Source organism: Parambassis ranga, chromosome 16 (assembly GCF_900634625.1).
Source record: "Parambassis ranga chromosome 16, fParRan2.1, whole genome shotgun sequence".
Classification (NCBI taxonomy): domain Eukaryota; kingdom Metazoa; phylum Chordata; class Actinopteri; family Ambassidae; genus Parambassis; species Parambassis ranga.
In genome coordinates, this window is record NC_041036.1 from 3,576,651 (window position 1) to 3,589,071 (window position 12,421).

Genomic DNA, 12,421 nt, shown 5'->3' on the forward strand with positions numbered 1-12,421 from the left:
ATTTATTAAAGGATCTCTGCAGACCTCCTGTTGGCTGAAATTATCCCTCCTCTCGGCCAATGGCAGGTCTCAGGTGTGGGTGTTGTTGCGGGGACGCGTGCCTGTTAAGTGTTGGTGAGTACATTGTAATTAGTCTGTGCCTGTAATAAGTCTGTGTGTGTGTGTGTGTGTGTGTGTGTGGCCTCTTGCACCAGCTGCCTCTTTCCTTTCCCCCCACTGCTTCGTCCATCCTTCTCACCTCCATTCTCTCTGTCTGCCAGCTGTCATTGACTGAATCTGCGTCTTCTACACCTTGTTTTGTGTTTGTCTGTCAGATGACTTGATTCATTAAGAAGTGTCTGCATGAAGTTGTCATTTATTTCAGTTTTATTTGATTGCTCATCAACTCAGCCAAGCTTAAAACTTGCAAGGTAGAACATGCACATATATGCACATGTGTGTGTGTGTGGGGGGGTGTATGTGGCCATAACTCCTGCTGGGGATGAAGATGGGATGGAGGAAGGGGGGGTGCAGGGCAGATGTAAGGGAGGAGGAGGTGACAGACACCTGATGGACCCCCACAGAGAGTTACTTAAGTGAGGCAGAGGAGGACTGATTAGTTTATTTGTTGATGATGAGGTTTCAAAACGGCATCAACAAAACAAGCAGGATTCCACTATGTTAATTTGTGACACAATCAATGATGTGATTTGTACAAAAAAAGGAAGAAAAATATGGAGTTTAGGATAAGAACTGAAGGCATTCGTTGTCATGGTTACAATAAAAAAAAGAGAGGCAGTTGGGGTTATGGAAGTGGCCTGCCAAGGTTAAAAGAAAGCTTTCAATTTGAAGCAGAAAACAAATAGCAGTCCTTTGTTGTCATGGCTACAATAATCAACAAAACCAGTGTTTTTATGCCCCATTCATCCACCACAACACACCAGTGCAGTTTACAGTGAGACGCACATCTGCAGTTCTTTTTTGTTTTTTTGTTTTTTTTGGATGCGGCATAAACCTGAACATGTGCGACTCTTCCTCAGCCGCACCAACACAGAGCCTGACAGGCAGAGCTTCATCGCACGTGATCAATTCATGTGATTCATTAGCCAGTGCCACATTTAATGCACAGAGTGGCAGAAGCTGACAGCGATCTCAGCAGTGGTCTGAATGGCTGCAATAAATATAATTTAGTTTCTAATGTAACGTGCCAAAGATGAAATAATGATTTAAATGTTCTTTTATTTTTTTACAGCTGAAATCAGTTTCTCCAACTCTAATTAGGAGGCTGCAGTTAAAAATACATCTCTTGCATCTTTGCTGTTATGCAAAAAACTGTGCTAATGCATGTTCTATTATTCCTCCAGTCCTCTACATGGACATGGCCTACATTTCTGCACAACACATCACAGTGACACAGTGAGATGTAATGTAGCACAGAGGATAGACCAAGCTGAGTGGATGAGTCCCACTGCTTTTATATGGCCCATTTATTCACATCCATCACTTCAGTGTGGAGCAGGAGAGGGGAAGGAGGGGGGAGACTGGTTAATTTATTAGTCTTCTTCCTTCTTCCTCCTCGGTGGGTTCAGGAGCTCGAGAGAAAACCGAAAGCACGATACAGACAGAGAGAGTCGACACCGAGGAGAGTCCACATTCAAAAGAGCATTTAACATCAATCAGAGTGACAGCGTGGCGTGGCACGCGCACGCCGTCACGTTCCTTTACTGGAGCCGTGAATCCAAACATGCAGAAGAAGAAATCGCAACAGAGTCCCTGGTGATTAAGCAGTCCCATACTGATCCTTTTAGTGTCACTGTGTGATCCTTTTATGGATTTATTTTATAGGGAAATGCAGTTTTTGGTGAAGTGTCAGTGAAATATACTGCTGCAAAAAGAGAAACACAAGCAGCAGAAGAAAAAGGATGTGAGACTGGAGGTGAAAGGTGGAGGGACCACTCCCTTCATTCCTCTAATCAGAACACCAGAGGTAGACAGAGATCGAGAACAGCTTCCTCTAAATGTAAAGCGCTAACGGAGCAGCCACCCTGTCTATTCCAGATCTTTACACAGAAATCATTGCGCCAGGTTGTGTGCAGCTTTTATAATCATTATTGCTTTCAGTGTTGGTACAAGTGGTTGAAAAATGACTTTTTAAAGCACTCCGGTGTCTCTATTTCCTGTCTTTGTACTCATTTGTGCTAAAATCCATGTCACCTCTGGATGCATAATCAATATCTTTTGCCATTTATGTATGAGGATGTGCTTTTGATGATGTAACTGATTGTTTTTTTTTTATTCTATATGAATATTTTTGGATTGGAGTAGGATTTCCTGGGGGCAGTAGCAATGGATAAATACACCACTGCATTTGATAGACATACAACCAATGAGAGAAATGAAGGAAATGAAGCGTGTGACGTGGGTGGAGGTGCGGAGCAGGTGACTGTTGGCTGGCCAGGTTTGTATTAATCTGTCTCTGACTGGGTTCAGAGCATTGACAGTAAAAACTATGGACAGAGCTTCCGTGACGTCACCCGTTTGTTTCTGAAGAGCCGTTTTGAGGCTCGGTGGGAGGCTCAGGGACGCTCCGACCGCCGCCATGTTGGCAGCGTCACGTCTGGCAAAACTCCAAATATGTACAAAGAGGGGGAGCAGGAGCAGAGTTTAGGGGGGCGGGCGATCGTGGAAGCAGGAAACTCGCGCTGTGATACGTCAACCCTCTGTCACTCAAGCGGCAACGCCCATAATTATGCGTAAATTTAAGTTCGAATTCAATTAAAACGAGTGAGTTGTAAAAAAATTCACCCCCCGTACAATTGACACTAGAAGGGAACCTATCATTTGAGACCAGAGTGGTTTTTTGTACCAGGCTGTAAACATGTTCATTTCTGCTGTGAAGTCGGCCATTTTAACATGGGAGTCTATGGGAAATGACTCTCTTATGGAGCCAGCCCCCAGTGGCTGCAGCGTGAACTACAAGTTTTGACACTTCCGCATGGGCTTCAAGTTTGAGCCCCGAAGGTTGCCGCTTGGTTCAGAGTGAGACCATGGAGGTCTCAAAAAAGAGGAGAGGGAGGGAGATTGATTTGTTATTGGCCCTCAGGTAGAAGCCGAAGAAGGAACTCTGAGTGATCATGCAGAAAGTTTGCTGCTGATTGTTTTTGGTAATTGAACGTTGTCACCTCTTTGCAGCCATTATTTGTTGCATGTGTGGGCTGATTGCTTTGAATTGTGTTTTTTCAACCTGAGGCGACACAATTATTTTTGCTTTATATAATTTATTGTCTTTGTCTTACAAATGAATGAACTGAAACCACTGGCTGAGTTGAACCAAGTGAAGGATCATCACCTGGCCTGGAGCATGAGCTGCCATGCTAACAGCTAACAGCTAGCTGCCATGCATTACTGAGTGCTCACATCACGTCTAAAGGCTGAAGCATGCTGATTATCTCTAGCTGTCTTTATTACAATGACAGTAAATGTAATTAAGGAGGCACGAGGTTGGCATTGTTAGTGTTATTAATAGGAACCGACCCTGTAAAATACAAGATTAAACCTCGAAACTCATTTCTGAAGTATTCCACATCACCGGTGGCACCAGTGTGTTCCTGCTCTTTTATCCAGGCAGGGCCAAACCTCTCCAACACACCCCGAGCATGAAGAAAGAGCCTCTTCATGCCACTCCTCTGTATTTATTATCTTGTTCTGTTGTACACTAGGTGTGTTGTGCTGTGATGTGTTGCTCTGTTGTGTTGCGCTGTGTGTTCTTCCCTCCTCTCCGCTGTGCTCCCTATCACTAATGCAGCAGACATTAGCATAGTGTTTGATGTCGAGTTAGGAGACATTTAGACGCTCTCTGTTTAACAACTGTGTCAAGTGTTTGCAGCGTCTATTTACTTCTAGAATAACATCAAACAATGCGCACGCGGGGCCACAATGACGCCCTGGCTGTGGAGGCTGATGAGAGGAGGAGGAGGAGGAGGAGGAGAGAGAGGGAAGATAAAGAGCCAGAGGAAGAGAGCGAGAGAGAGAAAATGAAATGCGAGAGGAGCACTCCTTCACCAGTGTCCCTCCCAGCACTGTGGAAAATGAGAGTGCTGTGAATCAGCAGCAGTGTGAGGAGACTGTGGTGTCCACTGCAGGTCTTCATTAGAGCGCAGCCAAGACAGGAAGAACCCCCCTCAGACCCAGCTGAGCTATTCAATACATGGTCCTCTTTTTCTACTGTAATTCTGGATCAATCGGAGCCATTCTTCTTCCAGACAGTGGAAGGAAAGTGTGTGCTAGTGTATTAAATTATAGCTGTCTGTGTTCCCTTTAGTCTGTAATGAAAAAGTGGTGCAGATAACATTTGGGGAGTTAACGTTATATAGTTCTCTTCAGCAGAGGATCTATGCAAGTTCCTATAAGAAACATACTCAATACAAATTATGACGAAGGATTGTGCACTCACATGTATGTATGTGTCTTATGAATGATGAATACAGCGGTAGAGCAGGGTTGTCCAATAATCGGGACCTAGTCGTTGTTGTGTGTCCTTGGCCAAGGCACTTTACCCACATTGCCTCCAGTGCACTCACTGGTGTATGAATGTGTATGAATGAATCAGCGGTGGTCGGAGAGGCCGTAGACTCACCTTGGCAGCCACGTGTCCATCAGTCTCGCCCTGGGGAGCTGTGGCTACATCTGTAGTTTACCACTGCCACTGTGTGAATGACTAATGCACCTGTAAAGTGTCTTTGAGTGTCCTAGAAAAGTGTTATATAAGTTCGATGTATTATTATTATTATTATTATTTTCTCACACAACCAACCTTCGTGTTCCTTATATTGCACCATTGCTCCAATGCCATCATCTCCTATTATGGAAGTTCTGGCCCAGATCCAACAGCAGCATCATGTCCTGTTGTGGGTTTTTGGCAAGTGTCGACCTCAAGGACCAAGACATGAAGAAGGTCCATGCAGAAGGGGCTGGCTGCAGAAGTGAGACTCCGATGTTATTATATTACAACTTAAAATTACTCACATTTATGGCTGTAATGACTCGGAGTGACAGGTCACAGCATAGGCTTCCTGCTTCTGTGACTACCTGCCCACCTCACCTCACCTCCACTCACGCCCAGTGTCTTTGCCTGTATGTGGAGTTCAGGCAGATTGTGACGCTGCTAACATGGAGCCTGTTGATGAAGCTTTGTTGCACACTGACTGTGGTTTTGGTGCCTGAAGCCTCAAATGATACATGTATCACAAAATGCATGTCACCCTTTTTGCTGCTGCTGCTGTTGCTCTACTAATGCTATTCATGCTTTGCCCCCTATTCAGACTAATTAGAGCAACACTCACCGGTTTTTTTCTTTTTTGTTTTTGTGAGAGAGACTATGGCATTGAACAAGATATATATATAACTATGTCCTGGATATAAACGTGTATATCATCTGCATAAATGTGCACATGTTGCGGGAGTGAGTTTGTGTGTTCGCGCTTCTTTTGTGCAGCGTAGAAGAGTCCAGGAGGTGAAGGAAGAGCGATAAGAGGAAGAGAGCAAAAGAGGAGAGGAAGCTCTGTGGGAGGAGGCTGATAAGAGGGAAAAGGTGAACAACAACACTTGTCACAGCCGATGTTGCTTCAGATTGGGGTGGGAAGAATTTAATGGAATCAAGGCACGAAGGAGATGCGCTGAAGGTAAAGAATCTATTGGGGTCTTTCTGGTTGGAAGCCAAAACACACAAGGCTGCAAACACGTGACATTTTGTGTATATTACGTTAAAATGATGGAGCCACAAAATTGCTTTAATTTCAACCCCAAACATGTCCTCTGTGGCTGTTTTGTCTGCATTCCATCCAGCAGATCGATACCTGTCCGTCACCCTGACGCGGCGCAGTGTTTCAGATGTGTTGTTGTGTCCAGTTGTGGCAGGTGTTTCTCTGCTTGGGCTGTCAAGGACAAATGGTGGGAGATGTGAGGGTCAGCGGTATGTAATAACAAACGATCAGTGAGGCATCTCTGCTCCATTCACTTCTATCAGCCGGCAGCTAAATGAGGCTACAGCAACCGCTGCCGTTTGATCGGATGATGCTGTAGTGTGTGTGTGTTTTTTCTGCTTTCTGTATGCATGCATACACAAGTGGAGTGGGTGTGTATGTGAGAGGAGTATTGCCCTCTAAATCTCTTCTGCCTGTATAACAATGCAGGAGAGGTGTGCAGCAGCCAAAGGCTTCTTTTCTTTGATATGAAGAGCAGCCAAAAGGTCTTTGGCTGGAGGCTGATATATGTCAGTCAGCTTCTTCTTTCTTTTTTTTTACCCTCTCACAGCAGCAGCAGCAGCAGCAACAGCGGCAGCAGTGTATGCCGTCCTGTCCGTCTCTCTCTCTCACCTACAGCGATTCCCTCCCCAGCACTGATAACACTCCAAATAACAGGTGAGCGACTGCTGGCAGAAAGGAGATTGCCTGACCTTATTGTTTGCCTTCGCCTCCTCTTTGTTCTTCACAAATAAAGGGTTTTTTAATAAACTGAAAGGTCCTCTGCCGTGGCCCATAGAGAAAATGAAAGGGGGCAGTGAGGTATGGTACAATGTGGCGGGAAAAAAAGAGCAGCTCATCAGAAAATAACAAAGGTGCAAGTTAAAGATAAGGCGCCTGTCAGAGATTAATCCAGGCCTGCTTGATTGTTTTCTTTAATACCAGACCTGCTACAGCAAGCGATAAGTTTGCTGAGTAATTTGGTTTTCTAGGGGACGGGCAGCGAGTGGGTGGCTGGGTGCTCGAAATAATATTCAGGTGTGCTCTATAATTGATTTCTTTTTTTTCTCATCCCTCAGTTTTCAAAGAAAAATGAGATGAAACTCAAAACTGCTTTGACTTGCCTTTCTGTTCTCTCTCTCCTTTTCTCCCGCCCCTTCTTGCTAGCAGCTCCATTGTGATGCTCACTGAAAGCGGCAGAGAACAGGATGGGTAACATACGCTGCAGACACAGTGTGTGTGTGTGTGTCACGTTCTGATGAGTCTGAGGAAAATGAATGCAAAGAACAATAGATTAAAATCTATTAGTTTGGTAATGAAAAGAGCGGATACAGTCGCCCTGTGTTAATTTGGCTGCAGAAATAAAATATGTAAATATGATGCTGAAAAAAAACTCCCGTCTAACTTATCTGAAAGGACTTTTTAATTTTCTGCAGCAATTACCATCCTTTCCTCCTTTCCGTCTCATCCCTCAGAGATCCTCCTAGTTATGGTTTCTCTCACCGGCTGTATAGGAAAAGCTTTGGGAGGCGCACTTTAAATTAGATTCATCTGAAGGCAGACTCACAGGCAGGGAAAGAAACTTGTTTCTTATTTTTACATCTCAAAGGTGAGTAATAGACTTCTGCGTTTTTTTTTTTTGAGGAGTAGAAGTGCAGAATGCTGAATGTCTGTGAAATATTTTAATCAATCACCATCATTGCTGGATAATTTGAATAAACAGCTTTTATTTTATTTTTTTCGCTGAAAGAGGAGACAGACACAGAGGAGAGAACAGATATTTTTTTTTTCCATTTTGATGCCAGAATTGATCTACCTCACAAATCCCTCATCTCTCTCTCTCTGTGCCTCTCTCCTCCACCCTGCTCTCTCTCTCTCTCTCTCTCTCTCTCTCTCCATCCCAGCCACTTCTGCAGGAGATGGCCTGCACTCTAGGGCTGTTTTCCAATTACGCCTCAACCTTTTCAGAGAAGGTCATTATAATTAGAGATCCATTTAGCTTTTCTGTGAAAAGCACAAAATAATTTTTTGGTGATTGTGGTCCCTGGAAGAAGAAGAAGAAGAAGAAGAAAAAAAAACATGCTGCTGTAGTGCTGATCTCAAGTGGCTCTATTATAATGGTTGGGTGGACAGGTTGCATGCATTAATGGCCTCACTTGGGGAAGAGACTGGCCTTTTGCACATTACTAGCGCATGAATGGAAAAAGACATCTGGGAAAAAATAACTATCCAAATCAATACCAGGCTTGGATGTGTCTGTGTGTTCACCCCGACAAAGACAGGCTAATGGGCAGAGGAAGACTTCACCGGGAGTGGAAGTGTAGCTGCAGAATATGAGCTGTCTGCAAATATGAATTCTTCATATGTAATCTGAGGGGAAACGATTACTGAGCCAGGGGAGAGTCCTGTTTGAACAAGTCCAGAAAAGTCTGTTTTTACTGTAAGATAGTGAAATCTGAGCGGCCCTCGAAGGACTTAGATGACTCAAGGTGTGTATCGTTAGTATAGATATATGTACAGATAATAAAATAGCTCTCAAATAAATACATTATGGTGCAAAATGCTATATGTTGATGATGTTACCTTTGCATACAGCTGTAATATCGGAGTGTGTGACTTCAAATTAGCCTAAAAGACACATTATAATAAATAATTATAATGCATGATTCAAACATGTAAACAAAGATGCTGATCACTTCCTGTTTGTAAAAATAAAGTTTATTAAAAACTCTTAGTGCAAAATAAGACACACAACTAAATAGTTTATCAATCCTTTATATGAATACAATCAATAAACGATTCATAGATATGCTTATAAATCAAATGAATAACTGCGTTTATTAACTGTTTACTAATGTCTACTGATATGTTAATGATGTTTTATTGATTATGCATTAATTGTTTATTAATGCTTAATTCAGTTATTATAAGGTGTTACCTAAGTGTTTATTTTAGCAAACAAAGGAAGGAAATCCTGTATTGAAAAAAAAACAGTGAATAGAATCAGATTTCCATCTGATCACCTGCCATGTGATTTGTTACATAATCACCTTGGAAGTCGTCCCAGAAAACTGTTTGGACAGAGCAGGTGACTGAATGAATGAAGCATCGCCACACTCAGGTGACCTCTCCCCGAGAAACCGAACCTTAACCACACATGCAGCTGCTGATTCTCACAGCGTGCTGATTGGTCCGAGCTGTGTTTGCTCAAACACACAAGTGCATATTATGGATGAACCCCATGATCACACAAAGTTCAACCAGAACCCGGCTGCTCTGTGTGGTGTGGATCACTCAGATGTATAGAGGCATACGTAAAAACAGTCAATGCAGCACAGACTTGGTGGACGTGCTTCCTCTGTTGAGGTTTTTATTGTTTTTTTACAAAACGTGAGACTGTGTTTGTGAACAAAGCTACTAATTTAGATTCCCTGAGCAGCCACACACAGATCTGTGTAGCATACAATCTATATAACAGTATGTTTTCTCCTCTCTGCATTCCAGAAGCAGATGGCTGGGGACCAACACGCCAAAGTGGTGGAAACCAACTAATTGGTTTGAGGGAAATCGATATGGTGCCGGCAGCAAAACCCCTCCTCTCTCCGTTGCAGTCCATCAGTCCCGCTCTGCAATTACCCCATTGATTGGCCAGGGCTAATTGCAGGTCTCATTATTGCAGGTTTCAGCCAGTCACTATCGCAGCAGCTGAATTCAGAGCAGTGAGGAGGAGGAGGAGGAGATATAAGCACAATGTGCAAGCTGCTCCTCACTGCTACATACATACGTATATACATACATATGTAGCAATGTTAATGAGATGTTGTATTGGATATTACAGCAGGTGGAGGTCACAGGTCAGGTCAGCACCCTTACAGCCGATGGTTGTGTTACCTGCTGTCCCTCCTTCTGGTCTCACACTCTGAGTTCATGGTTCTCTACTAAATAAAGGATGACATGATCTAGCCAAGGTGGAGGAGTTTGAAGACATGTATACATGATCCATGGTTTCAGTTTGTCTCAATTCCTGTTTTATTTTGAAAATGGGTCGTCTATTGACAGTAAAAACTATGAACAGAGCTTCCGTGATGTCACCCGTTCTGAAGAGCCATTTTGAGGCTCGGTGGGAGGTTCCGGGACGTGATGACCGCCGCCATGTTGGCAGCGTCACGTCCGCCAAAACTCCAAATATGGACAAAGAGGGGGAGCACGAGCGGGGTTTAGGGGGGCGGGCGATCGTGGAAGCAGGAAACTCACCCTGTGAAATGTCAACTGTCTGTCACTCAAGCAGCAACGCCCATAATTATGCGTAATTTTAAGTCCGAATACAATTGAAACGAGTGAGTTGTAAAAAAATTCACCCCGTACAATTGACACTAGTAGAGAACCTATCATCTGAGACCAGAGTGGTTTTTTGTACCAGGCTGTAAACAGGTTCTTTCCTGCTGTGAAGTCAGCCATTTTAACATGGGAGTCTATGGGAAATTACTCGCTTTTGGAGCCAGCCCCCAGTGGTTCCGGCGTGAATTACAAGTTTTGACACTTCCGCATGGGCTTCAACTTTGAGCCCCGAAGGTTGCCGCTTGGTGTCGTCTTGTCGTGTTTTACGATCCTTAGTTGGACTTCCTGTTTTATTTTGGAGGTCGTATTTCCACTGCACTTCTTTATGATTTCCTGTCCAGCCTTCATTACCTTCAGCCTCCTCCTCTTTCTTTGTGAGTCGGTTCTGTGTTACCTGGTTGTTTCCATCATTTTACAACACACGCTCAGATAGACTGTAGGCTGGGTGCCTCTTCTGCAGTTATGATCTCATATCATAAAATAAGCTTTAAATGCAAACAAACTTACTTACATCTCTTTGTGCTAAATAATATATAATAAAACTAATTTTTGGATATTGTACTAACCTTTGTGTCGTTAGCGACAGCTTAATGTGTATTTTTTATTAACATAAGTAATTTATGAACTAATTTGGACCAGTGATAAAATTTATAATGCATAATGTCCTCAAGCACACACACAAACTACAGCTCATCCATTTATGAATTGAATTCAGTCACTCTGCCGAAATGCAAACACACACACACACACACAGGTAAACACACACACACGCACCAGTCTCTGCTCGCCCTGTTCTCTCCCCTGGGTCTCTGTTAAAATTGACCTTCTCTGCCTTTCATCACAGGGAAATATCACCCTCAAAGAATAATAAGGCCGCCAGACACATTAATTAGAGAGCATCTATTTAGATAAACGTCTGCGAGAGAGGGAGAGGCAATGTTAGAGAAGTTATTAATATGCACTATGAAAATAATTACACATTATTTTTCTTAATATAGGTTTAGAAAATGTATGTTTGTGGCACAATCTGTGTGTTTTGATGTTTTTCTGCTGTGTGTGTGTGTGTGTGTCAGCGTGCACGACAGAGCTTTATGTGTCCTGACTTGTGTGGAACACTCAGTTGATTTAAGAAAAAGCTTTCATGAGGCACATCTCTCTCTTCCTATATATTCACATGTACTGTAGGTTCTGTAGTTGTGAGCAGCCCGTGTTCTTTGTGTGCGTCTGCAGGAGATCTTACATGCATGTATGTATGTGTCTGTGGGAGCCTCTGTAAATAAGGTTCTGTGCTCCATCTGGTCCCAGTCAGAACAGTTTGAAGCAGCGTCTCAATCAGAGCTGCTGATTGGTGTTGTTCTCATGTCAGTGCTGCAGCTGCCTGGCCAAACACACACACACAGGCTGCCTCTGCTCACACCTTTCCCTCTGACATATAAACTCACTCACGACTGATTTTGGAACCAGCATCCCTCATCAGAGAGTGTTTCTTTAAGGGAAATAAAATAAGACGACATCGTTTTCAAGTTTTTACTTTTCCTAAAAATGATTTCTTCTGCTGCGTTCGGGTGCTGTTGGGAAAAAAACACGCTAATAATTCTAATAATTTTTGTTTGTTTGTCATGTGTTTATTGTGTAAATGGTCACATGTAGGATTTTATATTAATATTCCTCCGTCAGCTCCAGAGTAGTTGTCAGTGTGTGTGTGTGCCAGGCAGGGGGTAGCATGGTGGTTTCCAGGGCGACAGAAAAATCTTTTCCCCTCTGCTTTTACAGCAGGAAGCACAAAGACTTCATCAGCCCTGGATGACCCCCCCCCTAGAAACACAGGTGCAACGTGCTCGCTGTTCTTTTTCTTTTCCCCACACAAAAATCACACAACACATCATCCGCAGCAGACTCCCTCCTATAGGTTATTCACATGTGTTCAGTGATGGCTTTATGTCTCTTTAGCTGCTGTGAGGGGGTTTTTCCTCGGGGTTGAGAGGTCACAACTGCCTGTAACATTTCATGGATGCGACAGTTCAACGATTGATCAAAAATTTAGATGTTTGTTTGTTTGACAATTTGTCTTCTCATTGTTAGAGCATCAAATCATGGCTGACATTCTTTCAAGCTTCATTTATGGTCATTTTCCAGACTTAACCTGCTTCAGTGCACTCGTACATGTTGTTTTTACTCTTCTTTTGATTACATACATACATTTCTGTCCACTTCTTACATTGAAGGTCTGATTCTGATTGTGTGCCACTTTAGATTTGTATCTTATTTTTATCTTAAAGTGTAAAATAAAGGAAACAAATTTAAATATTCAGGAAAAAAAGTGGTTTTTATGAGCACAATTGGTGCCTGACATTCTCAGGCTA